This window comes from Trichomycterus rosablanca, chromosome 10 (assembly GCF_030014385.1).
Source record: "Trichomycterus rosablanca isolate fTriRos1 chromosome 10, fTriRos1.hap1, whole genome shotgun sequence".
NCBI lineage: Eukaryota > Metazoa > Chordata > Actinopteri > Siluriformes > Trichomycteridae > Trichomycterus > Trichomycterus rosablanca.
Genome location: NC_085997.1, coordinates 28,126,323 through 28,144,265, shown reverse-complemented (window position 1 = coordinate 28,144,265; position 17,943 = coordinate 28,126,323). Strand labels below are relative to the sequence as shown.

Below are 17,943 nucleotides of genomic sequence, written 5' to 3'. Positions count from 1 at the left end.
AGAACTTGTTACCGTGAGGCGTTTGGGGTAAACGTTTAATAAATAAGATAGTCTGGCACCGTGTGGCAGAGGGAAAGTGGCTCTCAGGATGCCCTGTAGTGTCACTAAACGCCATTCTTGTCCAGGAAAAGCTCTTTCAGTGTACATAAAGCGAGTCTGAGTACAGTCGAGAGGAAATGAGTCATAGTGGCTGTAGCCAGAGAGTGTGTGGGTGTGGGCGCTGTTAAAACAAGGCCCACACACTCAGCCTGACTCATTCACATGTTAGCTCAGCTCCTCACTCACACACACCGGCCGCGGGGTTTCTCTTCATTCTGAAACTGTGAAATTTCACTGTACACACAGAGATGAGTATCAACACTGTTCTCCGTCTGCTCTGCCTGACTCTCGTGGCTGGAACTCATTTAAACGGGATTAACGCGGACAAATGTAAGAATATTCTTTACCTTTTTGTTATGCTAGTTATTTATTAGCATTTTAATGTCATTCATGACAGAAACGGTAACTACTGGTTACACTAAATTCATTAGTTCACAAGTTTAATGTCATACACAGTTCATGGGCAATTTCGTATCTTCAGTGCACCTCACTTACACGTCTTTGGACTGTGGGAGGAAACTCCACACAGATGGGACCAGGACCGCCCCATTTGGGTATCGAACCCAGGACCTTCTTGCTCTGAGGCGACAGTGCTACTCAATGCTATCCCGTTTTAGGATTATTGACTAAACCGTACATTCAATATGCACTTAAACTTTCCATTTCTTTAACAAACAGAATGATAAATAAGTCACAGTATGTGTATCTGTCCTGGTTTATGTCCTCACTTGATGTTGATGAACGCGGCTCGTTTCCTTTAGCAGCTGGAGTTCCCACCGGTTCCGCATTCCTACAAGCTTATTTCACTCCATCACGCGGCATGAGAGCTGAACTGCTGTCCCGCGCGCCCGTCCTAAATGACACCCTGTGTACTCCGTAGTGCACTACACGGGACGTTTGAACAATCACTTCACGCGATACGTAGTGCACTTGTGTAGGGATGTGGTAGTCGTTTGGAGTCGCTCCAGTCCTCATGCCGTTAGGAGTCTGTGTTTGTATAGTTTGGAACAGTGTTGTCTGGGTGGAGCAGCTAATGCGCGGATGTGCTGTTTGGAAAGATGTGTGCACTTGGTGTGGTTTTTCCACTCTTGGAAAAATATAACAGAATTCCTCACTTGTTCTTTAATTTGGTAACAGTATTAAATAAAATGATTTCTATTCTGAAATGTCCCAACATTTCTGAGCCTCATACAGTTTAACTGTTGTAGTTTATCCAAAGTGACTTACAGTATACAATCTAAGCAATTGAGGGTTAAGGGCCTTGCTCAAGGGCCCAACAGTGGCAACCTGGCAGTGGTGGGATTTGAACCGGCAACCTTCTGCTTACTAGTCCAGTACCTTAACCACTGGACTACAGCTGCCTACAGGACTGTCAAGGTTTCTGTTAGTGGTGTAAGGAGAAATATTTAAGGATATACGTAGAACAAGCTGAAGGATGTAGATAAATGTTTTTTTTTATATGCTCAAACCACACAACCCTTTAGGGTGCTAAGTGGTGGTTTGATACAGGCAGTGGCGGTTCTAGACCATGTGTGGTGGGGGGGCCAGGCAGGGGCCAGACAGGGGCCAGAGGCTATGTTAGAGGGGCCAATTACTTTCTGCCCAAATGTGCGTTGTGGGCAATAAGAGGAAACAGTCGATATTCAATAGAATTCAACATTTTATTTATGATGTAAACAGATCAACAAAGAATCACCATTTAAGGCATTTGCTCTGCTTAAATGTCATTTATTCAGTCCTTTTCATATTCAATTTGAGTTACATATACTGTATTCCTAGGGAGGCCGGGGGGGGGGGGGGCAAGCTGGTTGTCACTGGCCCCCGCTGCACCCACCCCCTAGAACCGCCACTGGATACAGGGCACCTTACAGCCTTGGTTTGTAACACAGTCACACTCACTTTGTGTCTTGATTTGGGAACAGTTTCACACGTTCACTTTCTGAAGACAATTCACATCATCAGTGTTATTTATTCCATTTTTTATATGCATTTTCTCCCTTTTTCTCCCGATTTTTAGTGCGTCCAATTTTTACCCAATTGCATTATGCTTCCTCTCTGTTAGTGCTGACCCCCCGCCCCTGATCGAGGAGAGCGTACTGACACACGTCCCCTCCAAGACGTGAGCAGTAGCCACAGCATTTTTTCACCTGCACCAGTTGAGTTCATATGCGATTCAGCCCTGTGCAAGGAGAGCCACACCCTGATCAGCATTATTCCTCTACTCTGTGCAGACGCCACAACCAGCCAGCAGAGGTCGTAATTGCATCAGTTATGAGGTCCCTATCCGGCTCCCTAACCCTGTTTGAACGACAGCCAAACGTTGTTCATATAGCCGTCCAGCCCAGCAGGATGGCGGAGCTGAGATTCCATGTATTCGATGTATTCGAAATCCTGGTGTGCTAGCGTATTTTACCGCTGCGCTACCTGAGCGGCCATTTATTCCATTTTTAATAGGGTGGCACAGTGTCTCAGTGGGTAGCACTGTGGCCTCACAGCAAGAAGGTCCTGGGTTCGATCCCCAGGTGGGATCGGTCCGGGTCCTTTCTGTGTGGAGTTTGCTTGCTCTCCCCGTGTCTGCGTTGGTTTCCTCCTACAGTCCAAAGACATGAAAGTGAGGTAAATTGGAGATACGAATTTGTCCATGACTGTGTTTGATATTACACTGATGAATCTCGTGTAATGAGTAACTACAGTTTCTGTCATGAATGTAACCAAAGTGTGTAAAACATTATGTTAAAATCCTAATAAATAAGTAAATAATACCATGTTTAACAGCTCTACTTAAGATGTCTTTAACAATAAAACAAATTCTGCAGAGAAAGTGGATCCAGAAAGTACTGACCTTGACGTTTTGCTCACTTTGCATTGTGGACTATATGATTGCCATTGTGGAATAGAATTGCCATTTTGCCCATAAATCTACAGTTAATTAAACTTTATTACCCCGTGCAACGCAAGCAAAGGCTGTTTTTAATTGTCTCTGAACCAATAACAGAAACGTGATTTGCTGTTCAGTGTGAAGTTATTTCTTTGCTTATTTCTGATTGTCTCTTTGAGTCATATAAAACAGGCAGACTGCTTTGAGCAGCTCAGTAGCACAGACAGGTTCTGTCATTGTGAACAGGAGAGGCAATTTAACGTGGTGATTTTGTTGCTTAATAGTACTTACTTTTAATAATTTTTTAATTAATTTAATAGCAGTTAGCTGCTAGTTATTAGCAGCTTATCTGTCTGACGTAACTTTACTTGAAACCTTTCTTTATGGTTTTTTTTGTCTGAATTTTGCATTTAATAAACATACATTGTAGGAAAACCTATAATGCATCGTTTTCTGATTAAAAAAAAAATCAACTGAACTTAGATAAGATTCCTTTATTGATCCCCATGGGGGAAAGTCGAGTGTTACAGCAGCTCCAGTACAGTGTAAGTACAGTAAATAGAGTAAATAAAAAAAGGGTAGGAAAAAAAAAAAAAAAAAAAAAAAAAAAAAAAAAAATATATATATATATATGCAATTACTACTAAACAGCAGTATGACTGTAGAGTCCAGTGCTGGGAAATGGATTGGGGGGGGGGGGGGGGGTCTTTGAGTGGCTTGTCAGTATGGGGACAGCCCCCCCCCCCCCCATTATTTTACACTATTTTTTGATCAATAAAACGTTTCTGACTTGTTGATATTAAACTCTAACGTGTTTTAGATTTTGATAGGATGCTTTGAGCTTGTCAGTTACCCACTAACTAATGACGGTTGGTTATTGATTTAAATGTCCTCGTGGGCTACAGGAGATCTTTGATATGCTCATTTAACTGAACGGGTACAAATTTTCACACTTTAAAACGTTCCCAGAGGAGTGAAGGCTTGTATTACCATAATAGGGTCTTAATGAGGGGGGCAACTTTCTAATCAGTTGCCCACATCATTTTGGTCACATATTGTAAGTAGACCTTGATGTGAAAATAATCAGCTTTAATGCTGTTCACAGTGTACTGTTCTAAAATTACTGCCACGTGCTACATGTTACACTATTTTTTAATTAATAAAACGTTTCTGACTCGAATGTGTTTTAGATTTTGATAGGATGCTTTGAGCTTGTCAGTTAACCACTGACTAATGACGGTTGGTTATCGATTTAAATAACCTTGTGGGCTACACAAGGGAACAGGAGACCTTTTAAATGCTCATTTAACTGAACGGGTACAAATCTTTAAAATGTCATAGAAGGCCTTCCCTGATGAGTGAAGGCTTGTATTACCATAATAGGGTGTTAATGAGGGGGGGCAACTTTCTAATTCTAATAATTTTGGTCATAGATTGTAAGTGGGCCTTGATGTGAAAATACTCAGGTTCAATGCAGAACATGTCAGTGCTGGTCAAAAGTGACTAAGTATTGAAGCTTTTTACCTACAACTGCGTCAGTAGTACTGCACAGCTGTAGGTGCACCTACGTAAAAATATTCAAAGTGCAACAAGTCGAAAGGTCTATAAGTAAACTCACCTGTTTCATGCTTACCACAGTAATCAGTGACTTATACACACAGGAAGTGTGTTCAGCTGATTTCTCACTTGCTTTAGTTGGTTGGTTTTACAAACAAGATTAAAATTAGTATCTTAAGATTATTCATGCAGTACAATCAGTAATCTTTACTTTATAAATTTGTATATCTAGAATAGGCAGAGACCTTAATTATCCTGTAGAATATGACATATTTGCAGTCTAAAACTGAGACTGTAAAACTGCTCATTTGGTGAATTCTGTGGTACCTGCCACACCACAAGGTTTCAGCTTTGTTAAGTGCTTGCGTCAGGAGTGTACGTGACAGGTTAAACTGAATTGCACTGTTGTTTCAGCTTCTCATGAAGTCACTCCTTCCTGTGATGTTTCTCTGTAAGGGTTCTGGAGCGGCATCATAGTCTGGTTATGCTCAGACATTCACGCGTACGAATCATTGCTTGTGCACTCGAGAGTATGAGTAATACCGCTTTCCCACAAATGCTCAACCACATCATTTGAACGGAATTTCCCAGCTCGTTTCATATGAATAAGACCCTGAATTCCTTTCTTCTTCAGACGAAAGCATCTTCACCTTCATGAAACACCATGCTGTTATTGTTATTGTGTTTACATGTGCAACTAAATGAACTTGTTTTTTTCCCTTCTCCCTATACAGCCTGTACGAAAACTGACTTCTATAACAGTGATATTGGTGAATGTGTACCCTGCTCTTCATGCATACAGTACCCCAAAACCCCATCGTGTGACACATGTGAGTTTTTGAATTATTTATCTAATAAAAAATAATGCACATATACACCGACCAGGCATAACATTATGACCACTGACAGGTGAAGTGAATAACACTGATTATCTCTTCATCACGGCACCTGTTAGTGGGTGGGATATATTAGGCAGCAAGTGAACATTTTACCCTCAAAGTTGATGTGTTAGAAGCAGGAAAAATGGGCGAGCGTAAGGATTTGAGCGAGTCTGACAAGGGCCAAACTGTGATGGCTAGATGACTAGGTCAGATCATCTCCAAAACTGCAGCTCTTGTGGGGTGTTCCCGGTCTGCAGTGGTCAGTATCTATCAAAATTGGTCCAAAGAAGGAACAGTGGTAAACCGGCGCCAAGGCTCATTGATGCATGTGCGGAGCGAAGGCTGGCCCCTGTGGTCCGATTCAACAGATAAGCTACTAATGATGGCCGTGATGGCCATGGCCTCTTTCAGAGGGATAATGCGCCCTGCCACAAAGCAAAAATGGTTCAGGGATGGTTTGAGGAGCACAACAACGAGTTTGAGGTGTTGACTTGGCTCCAAATTCCCCAGATCTCAATCCTATCGAGCATCTGTGGGATGTGCTGGACAAACAAGTCCGATCCACGGAGGCCCCACCTCACAACTTACAGGAGTTAAAATATCTGCTGCTAACATCTTGGTGCCAGATTCCACAGCACCATGCCTCGATAGGTCAGGGCTGTTTTGGCAGCAAAAGGGGGACCAACACAATATTAGGAAGGTGGTCATAATGTTATGCCTCATCTGTGTAATTCATTCACTAATTTTTTATGAGGTGGACAAAACAGTCACATCAAAGTGGAGCTTGATTAATTACAAGCTGCACATGTAAGTTGATTTATGATAAAGGGCATGTGTTTGGTATAAAAGAGCTCTGACAATAGGAACTCCGATTTGTAACATTTTTTCAACAAGTTTCACTAAGGATAAATATTGGGTGTAACTAAGGGGAACAGCATTACCACATAGCTGCTAAGAGCTCCAAAAGTACAGCCTTGTAAATTTAAAGCTTTAATTGATGACAGGGCTGCCAAAGGTCAGTGTGCAAAGACACATAACTCTTTAATACATATAAAAAAACAATACATTTAAGGTATTTTAAAAGACCAGGTTTACCATATGTTGCAAACTTTGTATCCTAAAGATGTTCCTATATTCCTGAGTGATATTGTCTCCAGGATGTTCTGGAGAAACACTATCCATATGGTCAGAAGGAGCTGGAATCGACCAGATGGCACTTACCAATATTTGTAATAATAATGTCTCCATATAAACTTCTTTAATTATACAAGAGTGGTTTGATAAACACCAGGATAAAGCAAGTCAATGGACATTGTCTCAAAGCAACTTTACAGAATTCAGGACCGACAGACCAAAAACCCCTGTTAAGCAAACCAAGGGCGACAGTGGCAAGCAAAAACACCCTTAAAATTACAGGAAGAAACCTTGAGAGGAACCAGACTCAGCAGGGACCCATCCTCCTTGGGTGGCCTGCAGAATAATTTAAATGAAAAAGCAGCCTGTATGACCTACACAGTTACTAGATATATACATAAATAAGTCCTGGAGTGCAACGGGTGATTGGGTGGTACAGTGGTAAAACACTCTAGCTCACCAGTGCTGAAATCTCAAGCTTGCTAGTTCAAATCTGAGCTATGCTACCAGCCAGGCACCTGGTCAGTGGCACCTGCTCAAGGATGCTGAATAATGGAGATCAGTGTGTGAATCTCTTTACGTGATACTGATCCTTGTGTGAACCCTGTGTAAACCAGCCTCGTGCAAGTGTAAAGAGGGGAGGCATGTCAGAGGGGACATGAGTTAGGTACGGCCTTCCTCATCCACAAATAGGCAGCAGTGAAGGAGAGACATAAGCAGGGTAACTGGATATGACTAGATTGGAAAAAAAAGCAGTAAATGCATAAATAGAATACAATATATACATGTTATGGAATGCAGACTTTGAAGTAGGTCTTACCACACCCCACCACAGACCACTATCTGTGTGATCACAAAAATGTAATCTGATTATTAAGCAATGGATGTCCTAATCCAAAACAGCCTATAAATGTATCGAGAATGTTTGTCCATCCCATGTAATCACACAATAAAACTTTCTTTTCTGTGTATTTTTTGTGGGCCAAGTTGCAATAGCCTAAAGCAATAGAAACACTGTGCCGCCATCAGGACTCTTTTAGCCCATGCTGTGAGTTTTTGAGCAATAGCAGAAACTCCTTCAATAACACTGTCCAATGGTTAACAGGCCCACCGCCATCAGAGCCTCTTAATTCCTGGAGGGTGGCAGCCATCACCAGTTTCTCAGTGCTGGCAGCTGTGGTTGTTTTCGGAGCTTTGGTTATAGGAGTGCTGGTACATCAATGCAAATCCAAAAGAACCCTAAGTGGTAAGAACTTAACATACTAGTACTAAATAACATTTCCAATGTTTTAGTTAGTTTGTGTTTTAGGAAATATGCTCATGGTTTTTTATTATTTAAATAAATATTGTTTCTCTTCGAGCGCAAAAATCTCAATGAATAAATCTTTTTAATTATTTAGAGCCGATTGAAGAAACTACAGGCCCTCTTTATCCTGTATAGGCATATAAGTAAGTACCTGTTCATTTATTAATGTGACTTCTAGGGATGTAACGATACACTCTACCCACGATGCGATACGATTCACGATACTGGGTTCACGATGCAATTTCTTCCCGATTTTTTTTTTAAAACAAAATGAAATTGAAGACAAATTATGACAAAGTTTCCTTTTATTATTTCTCTTTAAAATAAAAATAAAATACTGTATTTGTGATTATCTTTTATTTATCTAAATAATGAATTCCCTTTTATTTTTGAGGTAGGTACAAAATGTCAAATAATGCTTATTGTGAAAAAAACAAATCCCACATTATATTAATAAACGAATAATAAATGAATAATTCAGATAAAGAAAGTATCCTCACATAAATAAATTTGGCTGGAAAATTCCGAACCTGGCAACCCTGTAGTGACGTCAACCAGGCGAGGTGAATAGCGCCAGTGCCCTCTGCTGTTTAAAGTGAATATCGATTCATCTTAAATGAATAACCGAATCGAATTGTGGCACTAGTGGTGCATCGTTACATCCCCAGTGACTTCTCATTTTCTTTTAAGGAACACATAACGTTTACAAACAGTCATATTATAAAAATGCATAGCCAAACAAGCATTTACATTTAGAAAAAGTTTGGGAACCTATTGGAATTACCTGGAAAAACCATTAACTACTGCATTAACTACTTCAGATGATGTCTGTTATTGGTCCAAGTCCTAAAAATAAGCACACCCTGTCTAAATGTTTTACATCAGCCATTGCCCTGCTGATGTCTTAAGACATTTGCAATCCAAGACAAAAAGTCTATTTACAACGACGGCGTGTTAGGGCCACTTTAAAGAAAAATATTTTTTTAAGTTTCGATTTTGAGAATAAAGTCGAAATTATTCAGAGAATAAAGTTGAATCGATTTCAAGATTAAAGTCGAAATATTATGGCCATAGCAACTTTCGTATTGGTTTCACAAATAAAGAAATCCTCGATCTCCTGCACATCAGCAGTTTGTTATTAGTGTAAGGACGCTGAAACGGCTTTGCATTAAACTGTGTTTATTTAGAAGAACGTGCGCCACCGGTGTGCTCGGCGTCTGCGTCGTCGCCAGTACTTCAACCGAGGCTTATGGACTCGTACGACAAACTAAAGCTGTGTGGCATCGCTATAAATGGTTGCATTGATGGTTTTAGTCATCATGTCATTTGGATGGAAGCGTACAATACAAACAAGACCCAATAGTATTTGCGGGTTATTGGATAACCACAGTAACATTATAGGCTGCCCTCAGTGCTTGCAGGTACTGAGGTCCAGGTACAGAGACCCGTGCTTCTCTGAACTGACAAGCCTACGACGGCTGCACACTCTTCGGCCATAATATACGACTTTATTCTCGAAATTAGTGACCCTAATACGCCGTCATAATATACCAGCATAACATTATAGATTATAAATATTATTTAAGAATTTAGGGTCTTTTGTTGCATTCAGTCAACATCCTACAGAAAATATTCTCAATACAATTTTTTTAATGTATTGTTTTCCAATGAGGGTGGGATGGTGGCACAGTGGGTAGCGTTCTCCCTATGTCTGCATGGGTTTCCTACAGGCTGTTCCGGTTTCCTTCCACAAGTACAAAGACATGCAGTCAGGCCAATTGAAGCTACTAAAAATTCCTATGTGGGGGGTTTCCTACCGCCCACCCAATGAAATACACCCAGCGTGACCCTGACCAGAATAAATTGGTGGTAAAAGAGATAAATGAATTAATGTTTCTTTAAGATTGCATCCCTAAACAATGATGCTCTCTTCACAATGCCTCACAGATAGACTGTTTAGCCAAAAGTATGTTTACACCTAACCATAAACTTGTTGGACATCCTCTTCCACTAAACAGAGTTGCCTTCTACTCATGGCTCTTCTGGGAAGGCCATTCACAAGACAATCAGTGTTCCAGTTTATCCCACAGGTGTTTAATATTGTCCAGGAAAGGGAAGACTTCCTAGAGCCTGTCTAGAACCTACATCTTGTTAACCCAAAGGCAGAGAATTATTCAATTTATCAATTACTTTGGTAGATCCTTAAACATGACGTTAAAATAATCCTAATAAACAAACAAACTTACATGTGATTATCTCTTTTTATTTATTTCAGCTATCCTAATGGAATAGAGCTCCAGACATGATGAGATGATGGTTCAGTCAGAGAGCTGGCTGATAAATAGACTACAAAGTGTACTTTGAGCAGCATGTGATTCTTCTAATTTATTATTATACTGGTAGGTTAAGCATAGAGGTGATTAACACTCCAGAACATGCAGACGTTGTAGTGTCGCTGTGAGCTCAGAAACCTCAGAGACTTGGTCATTCACTGTACGTGACGTGTGAGCAAACCTGCGGTGCTATTTAGGAGGAATCCTCTACACAGCTGCAACTCGCCTTACAATGGATGCATCAATTCGTTTTAACCTCTGTGTTCATTTTATAGAGCAAAGTCCCTTATTCTGTCTATTTTTATATCTTTGACCTCATATGTCTTTTTAAACCAGCAAAAACTGCCTTAAACCTCCAGAGCTGCAGACATACATTTTGTACAGGAGCTATTTACCTGCACGTTAGATGTATTCTGGCCTAATGAATGTACTGTGTAATCCCTATTGTATAGATGAACGACCTGTTTATATTTGAGTACTATGCACTGTTAAGATATACACATTATAGTATAGAAAATGTTCTAAGACTGACTGGCTTTGTAGCCTGTCTGTGGTGTTACAGATGTAGGATAAACAACCTCTGAGGTCATTTGTATCTTAGCAGCTATTACAGGTGCTACCAGCATATGACAGAGTCGAGTAATGTTTCCTATTATGAACGGGTTAAGCTACATGGCCAAGTGTGTTGACTCTTTGTAGGTGCTAGATTCAGCTTATTTAGCCACACAGACATGCACTCTCCTTAGACAAACATAAGCAGTATAATGAGTCGTACTAAAGTGCTTAGTGAATGTTTAAAACACGGCACTGTGAAAGGATAGCACCTTCTAACCAGACCAGTTACATCTGGAACGACTGCTCGGCCACAGACATCACTATGCCCAATGCCAAGCACTTGCCTAAGTAGTATTAATCACATCATCATCGGGCAGTGGTTGCACAGCAGTTAAGATACTGAACTGGTAAACAAAAGGTTGCTGGTTCAAGCCCCATTATGACCAAGGTGCCACTGTTGGGCTTCTGAGCAAGGCCCTTAACTCTCAATTACTCGAATTGTATTCAGTAATAATTGTAAGTTGCTTTGGATTAAAGCTACAAACGTAAATGTATTGGACTTTGAAACAGTACAAACGGTTCCTGAGGTCGGGAATCACTTCAGCCCTCTGGTGGTTTGATGATTCTGGGTTTGATGGATGCTGGGAGTATGCTATAGTTGGCAACCTGGGTTTGGTAAAGAAAAATATGACTGTTGGTTTGTAATTCTGCACCGTTTAATAATATTCTAAACAACTGTTTCCAGTGTTGTGGAAACTGAGAAAGGATTGTTCCTGTTTCAGCATGACAGTGTCCCTGTGCCCAGTGTGAGGTCCATAAAGAAATGGTTTGCTAAGTTTGGTCTAGTTGGAACAGAAAATATAAGCAGGAATTATTGCCCAACATCAATGCCTGACCTCGGTAATGTACTTGTGGCTGACTGGAAGCAAATCACTTCAATATTGTTCCAAAATAAACAAAAAACTCCCACAGGAGTGGAGGAACCCCATATAAATGTCCAAAGTGATTGGGTGTCGGATATCTACAAATGTTTGGATATATTGTGCACTTAGATAAAAGTTGATTCAAGTGTTGAGTCACAAATCCATAATCGTGATCACTGATGGGTAATAAATGGTTTCATAAATGAGCAAAACCTCATAGCGCTGTTAGAATACTGAGATCTGCTATAGTGAACGATTATACTTTATATAGCCCACTGAGAAACAGCTCTTTCTGGTCTCTGAGATATCAAGAAAGAGTTTAGAAGTGGTAACAATCATGCAGTATTATTTTCTGTAAGAGCTTTATATTCTTACTGGTCATTGTAACAGTGTTGATGGAGTAAATGTTAAAGAAACAGTTTGTCCCTTTACTAATGTTTACATGATGTTAGACTACAGAACAGCCTAATCATTTGTAAGCAATAAACTGAGACAAATATTGCATATTTAATAAACTTGTATACCTATAATGTGTAAACATTTCATTTCCAGTAGCACCTTACTTGCATGATACACCTAGTGATGAACAAGGACACATCTTCAGTGATAGTACCTGGGGACAAAGGGTGTTTCGGGTCTTTCAACTACAGACCCCCTTACCCAGGCGACCTGACCGGGAGTGATCAGTTCCCAGCCTGTGTCAAAGTAGTAATAGCCCACGGTTTGTCCCTCCTAATCCACAACTATCTTGAAGCTTTCTCTGCTGCTTCTGAAGCTTGTCTGATGGCTTTCCTTTTCTGTGACCTTCCTGCAAAGCCCCTCGCCCCCACTTCAATTTGCAAGCGGCTAAGTGGGTAGCACTGTCGCCTCACAGCAAGAAGGTCCTGCGTTCGATCCCCAGGGGTCCTTTCTGTGTGGAGTTTGCATGTTCTCCCCGTGTCTGCGTGGGTTTCCTCCCACAGTCCAAAGACATGCAAGTGAGGTGAATTGGAGATACAAAATTTCCATGACTGTTCGATAAAACCTTGTGAACTGATGAATCTTGTGTAATGAGTAACTACCGTTCTTGTCATGAATGTAACCAAAGTGTAAAACATGAAGTTAAAATCCTAATAAACAAACAAACAAACAATAGGCAAGCACTGTGCCCTCCACCATGTTCTGCGGCACTCCTCCACCAGCTCCATGTATTTGCCCCTCTTCCCTTTCGTTGGCCTCCTCTATCTGTTCTTCCCAAGGTACTGTCAGCTCCAGTATGACCACCTGATATAACATATCCGAAACCAGCACAATGTCTTTGTTTAAGTTGCTTACCCAGGTCCATGTGTTGTTGAAGTTTATACATGTAAACTGAAAGTTAAAATAATGTGTGTCGAAGGATTTTCATGATTTAAATGACAAAAAGAAAGAGAAGGAAGAAAACTTGCAGAACAACTTAAATTTGAGGACAAAAACTATTGAAGCAGCCGTGTCTTTTTTTCATGGCGTCCAAGTCCACGGGTAAAGCCACCTCCTGGTTTCTACACACACTGTCCAATTTATCAGCTCCACTTACCATATAGAAGCACTTTGTAGTTCTACAATTACGGACTGTAGTCCATCTGTTTCACTACAAACCTTTTTAGCCTGCTTTCACCCTGTTCTTCAATGGTCAAGACCACCACAAAGCAGGTATTATTTGTGTGGTGGATCACTCTCAGCACTGCAGTGACACTGACATGGTGGTGGTGTGAATGGATCAGACACAGCAGCGCTGCTGGAGTTTTTAAATACCGTGTCCACTCACTGTTCACTCTATTAGACACTCCTACCTAGTTGGTCCGCCCACGGGGCGCTGTTGGCTGGATATTTTTGGTTGGTTTATTCTTAGTCCAGCAGTGACAGTAAGGTGTTTAAAAACTCCAGCAGCATTGCTGTTTCTTATCCACTCTTACCAGCACAACACACACTAACACACCACCACCACGTCAGTGTCACTGCAGTGCTGAGAATGATCCACCACCTAAATAATACCTGCTCTGTAGAGATCCTGACCATTGAAGAACAGGGTGAAAGCAGGCTAAAAAGGTATGAAGAGAAACAGATGGACTACAGTCAGTAATTGTAGAACTACAAAGTGCTTCTATATGGTAAGTGGAGCTGATAAAATGGACAGTGAGTGTAGAAACAAGGAGGTGGTCATAATGTTATGCCTGATCGGTATGGTCCAGCAGATTCTAATTCATGTCAAAACTGGTTTTTCAGGGAGCTCTTGGCTTATATCTGACTGGTCAGATTCCCTCTTAGCATAAGTTGATGATTCGGGTTCTTCCTTTTATGGCTAATTTGAACTGACATTGTAGAACTTTTCTACATCACCAAATGTTAGAAACACAATAATATAAAATTCTAATAATTTTATTTTGGATAAAGTATGTTTTCCAATAATTCATTTAAAGGTAAAGTTAATAGGGCCGCTCAAATGGCGCAGCTGTAAAAACACACGCTGGAACCAGAGCTGGGATCTCGAATACATCGTATCGCTGAGTGGCCACATGAACAACGATTGGCCTGTTGTTCAGATATGGGCGGGACTAAGCCGGATAGGGTCTCTCGCTCATGACTGGTGCAATTACGTCCTCTGCAGGCTGATTGATGGCGCCTGCACAGAGATGAGAAAAGAGTGCTCTCAGGGTGTGTCTCTCCGTACACAACGCTGAGCTGCACTGCACTCGTCAAAGTGTAGGTGATAAGATGCATACGGCATGCTGCCCACGTGTCGGAGGGGGCGTGGGTTAGCTTCGTTCTCCTCAATCAGAGCAGGGATCGACATTGGTGGAGAGGAAGCATGACGCAATCGGGCAATTGGACGTGCTAAAAAGAAAAAAAAAAACAACATAAAGTCCACATTAGTAAAGTTTACAAGGAGAAAACAGCTTCACATGTTTAAAATGCCCCACTACCACAAATATAAGACAAGCCAAGCATTCAAACATTTACATTGTGTTTATTGAGTTCCAGAAAGTGAGGGCAAGAACATCTACAAATAAAGAGTATCTGCTTAGTTCTCTACTTGAAAAAGAGAAACATTGATTATACGAACAAAAATAAATATTCTGTATTTAAGATATATGTAAGTGATTAAAGTGAATCTGGAAGATTCAGAAGTCAGTGGAGTTTTATGACAAATGGCACCACGAAGTTCTACAACTCCTATTAAATAATCAGTTAGCACTGAAATATAGGCCTAACTGAAAACTACTAATACCTTGATCCTAAGTAGGGCAATGATATGAAATGGCACATAGAAATACAACCATAAATCATATCCTTGACACAAATATACTTTCCCATGATGCTTTGTGCATCAGACAAAAACATGATTTCATTATTTATATTATCTCTAGTGACTGAGGTGTAAAACCTGAGTATTTGAAAACATACTAAAAAAAAGTCTGCAACAATGTGTTCCTGCTCATGATAGAGTCCGACCGATCATGAACTACTGGGTCCCTTAAAATAGCATCTGTATAGTTACAGGCTCTCATTATTCACCACCTCCTTGTTTCTACACTAACTGTCTATTTTATCAGCTCCACTTACCATATAGAAGCACTTTGTAGTTCTACAATTACTGACTGCAGTCCATCTGTTTTTCTACATACTGTTTTACCCTGCTTTCACCCTGTTCTTCAATGGTCAGGACCCCCACAGAACCACCACAGAGCAGGTGGTGGATCATTCTCAGCACTGCAATAACAATGACATGATGGTGGTGTGTTAGACACAGCAGTGCTGCTGGAGTTTTTAAATACCGTGTCCACTCACTGTCCACTCTATTAGACACTCCTACCTAGTTGCTTCACCTTGTAGATGTAAAGTCCGAGAAGACGATCGCTCATCTATTGCTGCTGTTTGAGTTGGTCATCTTCTAGACCTTCATCAGTGCTCACAGGACGCTGTCCACGGGGCGCTGTTGGCTGGGTATTTTTTTGGTTGGTGGACTATTCTCAGTCCAGCAGTGACAGTGAGGTGTCCACCATGTAAGTGTCACTGCAGTGCTGAGAATGATCCACCACCCAAATAATACCTGCTATGTAGTGGTCCTGGGAGAGTCCTGACCATTGAAGAACAGCATGAAAGGGGGCTAACAAAGCATGCAGAGAAACAGATGGACTACAGTCAGTAATTGTAGAACTACAAAGTGCTTCTATATGGTAAGTGGAGCTGATAAAATGGACAGTGTGTGGTTTTAATGTTATGGCTGATCGGTGTATAAAGTAGGTTAAATAAAAGTTATATTCAAAAGAATATTCATTTACGTACATGACACACTGAGAAAAGAAATCTCAACTTCACTCTTTAGATGAACTGATGTTGAAATGTTTTTGGAGCAGAAATCTTAAAATGATTAAAATCACATTTAACTCAAACACTGATTAACAGAGTTGCTCAGATATTACCAGAGTATAAACAGTTTTTTTTTAATAAATACAGTTCTTCGATATTTTCTTCTTTCTATGGAATAGCTGGTACTGTATTTGTTGTTATTTGAAGTTATTCATGATGTAAAATGTTCAAACATTAACTTAACTGTAGACAAAAATGTCCTAAAAACACAGAAACACGTATATAGACCCCCTGCTTAAATCATGGAAATCAATATTTTAATATCAAGTATTAACCAAAAAAATAAAAAATATCGGTCGGACTCTACTCTCACAGGCTCATCTCGAGGGGCCAAACGTGATCCCGTAATGAGAAAACATGCTGTGAAAAATATAAAAATCTGAGTGCTGAGTTCAGTGTGATCCTACACTTGTTAGGGTGGGAACAAAGCTGATTAAAAAAAGCCTTCATTTAAAAATACAAGCCACCAGAGTGATATCAAATAAGCAAACTACAAATGGTATAATTACCTAATATCTAGGTATGCAGAGTGAGGTTTGTGTGCAGGTAGTAAATCTTTTACACTGTTCTTACTGTCCAGTGGATAGGTATTTTGTTATCATGGATCGAAGCTGGCTAGCTGAAATGCAACATGTCATTTAAGCATGTAGTGTGCAAAGAACAATTCACATACAGCAAAAACCCTTATAGCAGTTGTAGCCTAGTTGCCAGTTCAAGACTCACCACTGCCAGGTTGCTACTGCTGGGTCCTTGAGCAAGGCCCTTAACCCTCAATTGCTTAGACTGCATACTGTAAGTGCCAATCCCTGCTCTGATTGAGGAGAACGAAGCTAACCCACGCCCCCTCCGACACGTGGGCAGCATGCCGTATGCATTTCATCACCTGCACTTTGACGAGTGCAGTGCAGTGCAGCTCAGCATTGTGTACGGAGAGACACACCCTGAGAGCACTCTTCTCTCATCTCTGTGCAGGCGCCATCAATCAGCCAGCAGAGGTCGTAATTGCACCAGTTATGGGAGAGAGACCCCATCCGGCTTAGTCCCGCCCATATCTGAACAACAGGCCAATCGTTGTTCATGTGGCCTCTCAGCCTTAGCCGGTAAGACAGAGCTGAGATTCGACACCATGTATTCAAGATCCCAGCTCTGGTTCCAGCATGTGTTTTACCGCTGCGCCACCTGAGCGGCCTGCCGTAAGTCGCTTTGGATGAAAGCATCTGCTAAATGCCGAAAATGTAAATGTAAAACACTTCTTCGACTGCACAGGTAGTAAAAGTAAGTAACGGAGGCTGTGTGGAGCCAGATTACCACAGCAGGATATGAATCTGTGTGCAGTCACCTACAAGAAATGCAAAAGGGACACCAGTAGATCCAACAAACCTTAAAGATAGCAGAATTATACAAAGGATTTATTTCTCTTTATGCTGATTTATAGGCTGGGTGTTTCACAATATATAAATATCAAACTCATGTCTGTTCAAATCAATTATAAATTTGAGCATACAGACGGTGATAAACACTCTGCTTAATATAAATTTTACAAATAAATATCATTTTTAATATTACCAGTTAATAGAAGTCAAAAATAAAACTAGCAACCAACATAATAATCAGGGTCAATGATGGGTTTGGAGTCTCTCCTGGAAATACTGGACACAAGTTTTAATTTATGCTATTTTTGATCTAACTAAAGCGACCCTAGGCATGAGCACATTCAAAATTTTTCCTTTAACTTCTGTCTTCCCACGACCTTTCCTTTTGAATGACCATAGGGTGTTTATAAGCTTTTTTTACTAGCCTATGCAGCATTTTATATACTAATTACATTTTTTATTAGTGAATACTAATAAAAAAATCGAGTGATGCTCACATGGAGAAAAGCAAAGAG

The 17,943-nt window shown here is 40.6% G+C and overlaps 2 long non-coding RNA genes across 2 annotated transcripts; one reads left to right on the top strand and one right to left on the bottom strand.

The window, feature by feature from the left end:
* The first annotated feature begins 262 nt into the window (after nucleotides 1-262).
* LOC134321907 (uncharacterized) lies at nucleotides 263-12,153 on the top strand. The gene is made up of 5 exons (XR_010013938.1): nucleotides 263-429; nucleotides 5,269-5,364; nucleotides 7,655-7,795; nucleotides 7,950-7,998; nucleotides 10,131-12,153. It is a non-coding gene; the product is annotated as an uncharacterized LOC134321907 (long non-coding RNA).
* A 2,479-nt stretch (nucleotides 12,154-14,632) lies between these two features.
* Nucleotides 14,633-15,817, bottom strand: LOC134321905 (uncharacterized). Its single transcript, XR_010013937.1, has 2 exons — nucleotides 15,499-15,817; nucleotides 14,633-15,395 (listed from the first exon to the last, which is right to left on the bottom strand). It is a non-coding gene; the product is annotated as an uncharacterized LOC134321905 (long non-coding RNA).
* Between the last annotated feature and the right edge of the window lie 2,126 nt (nucleotides 15,818-17,943).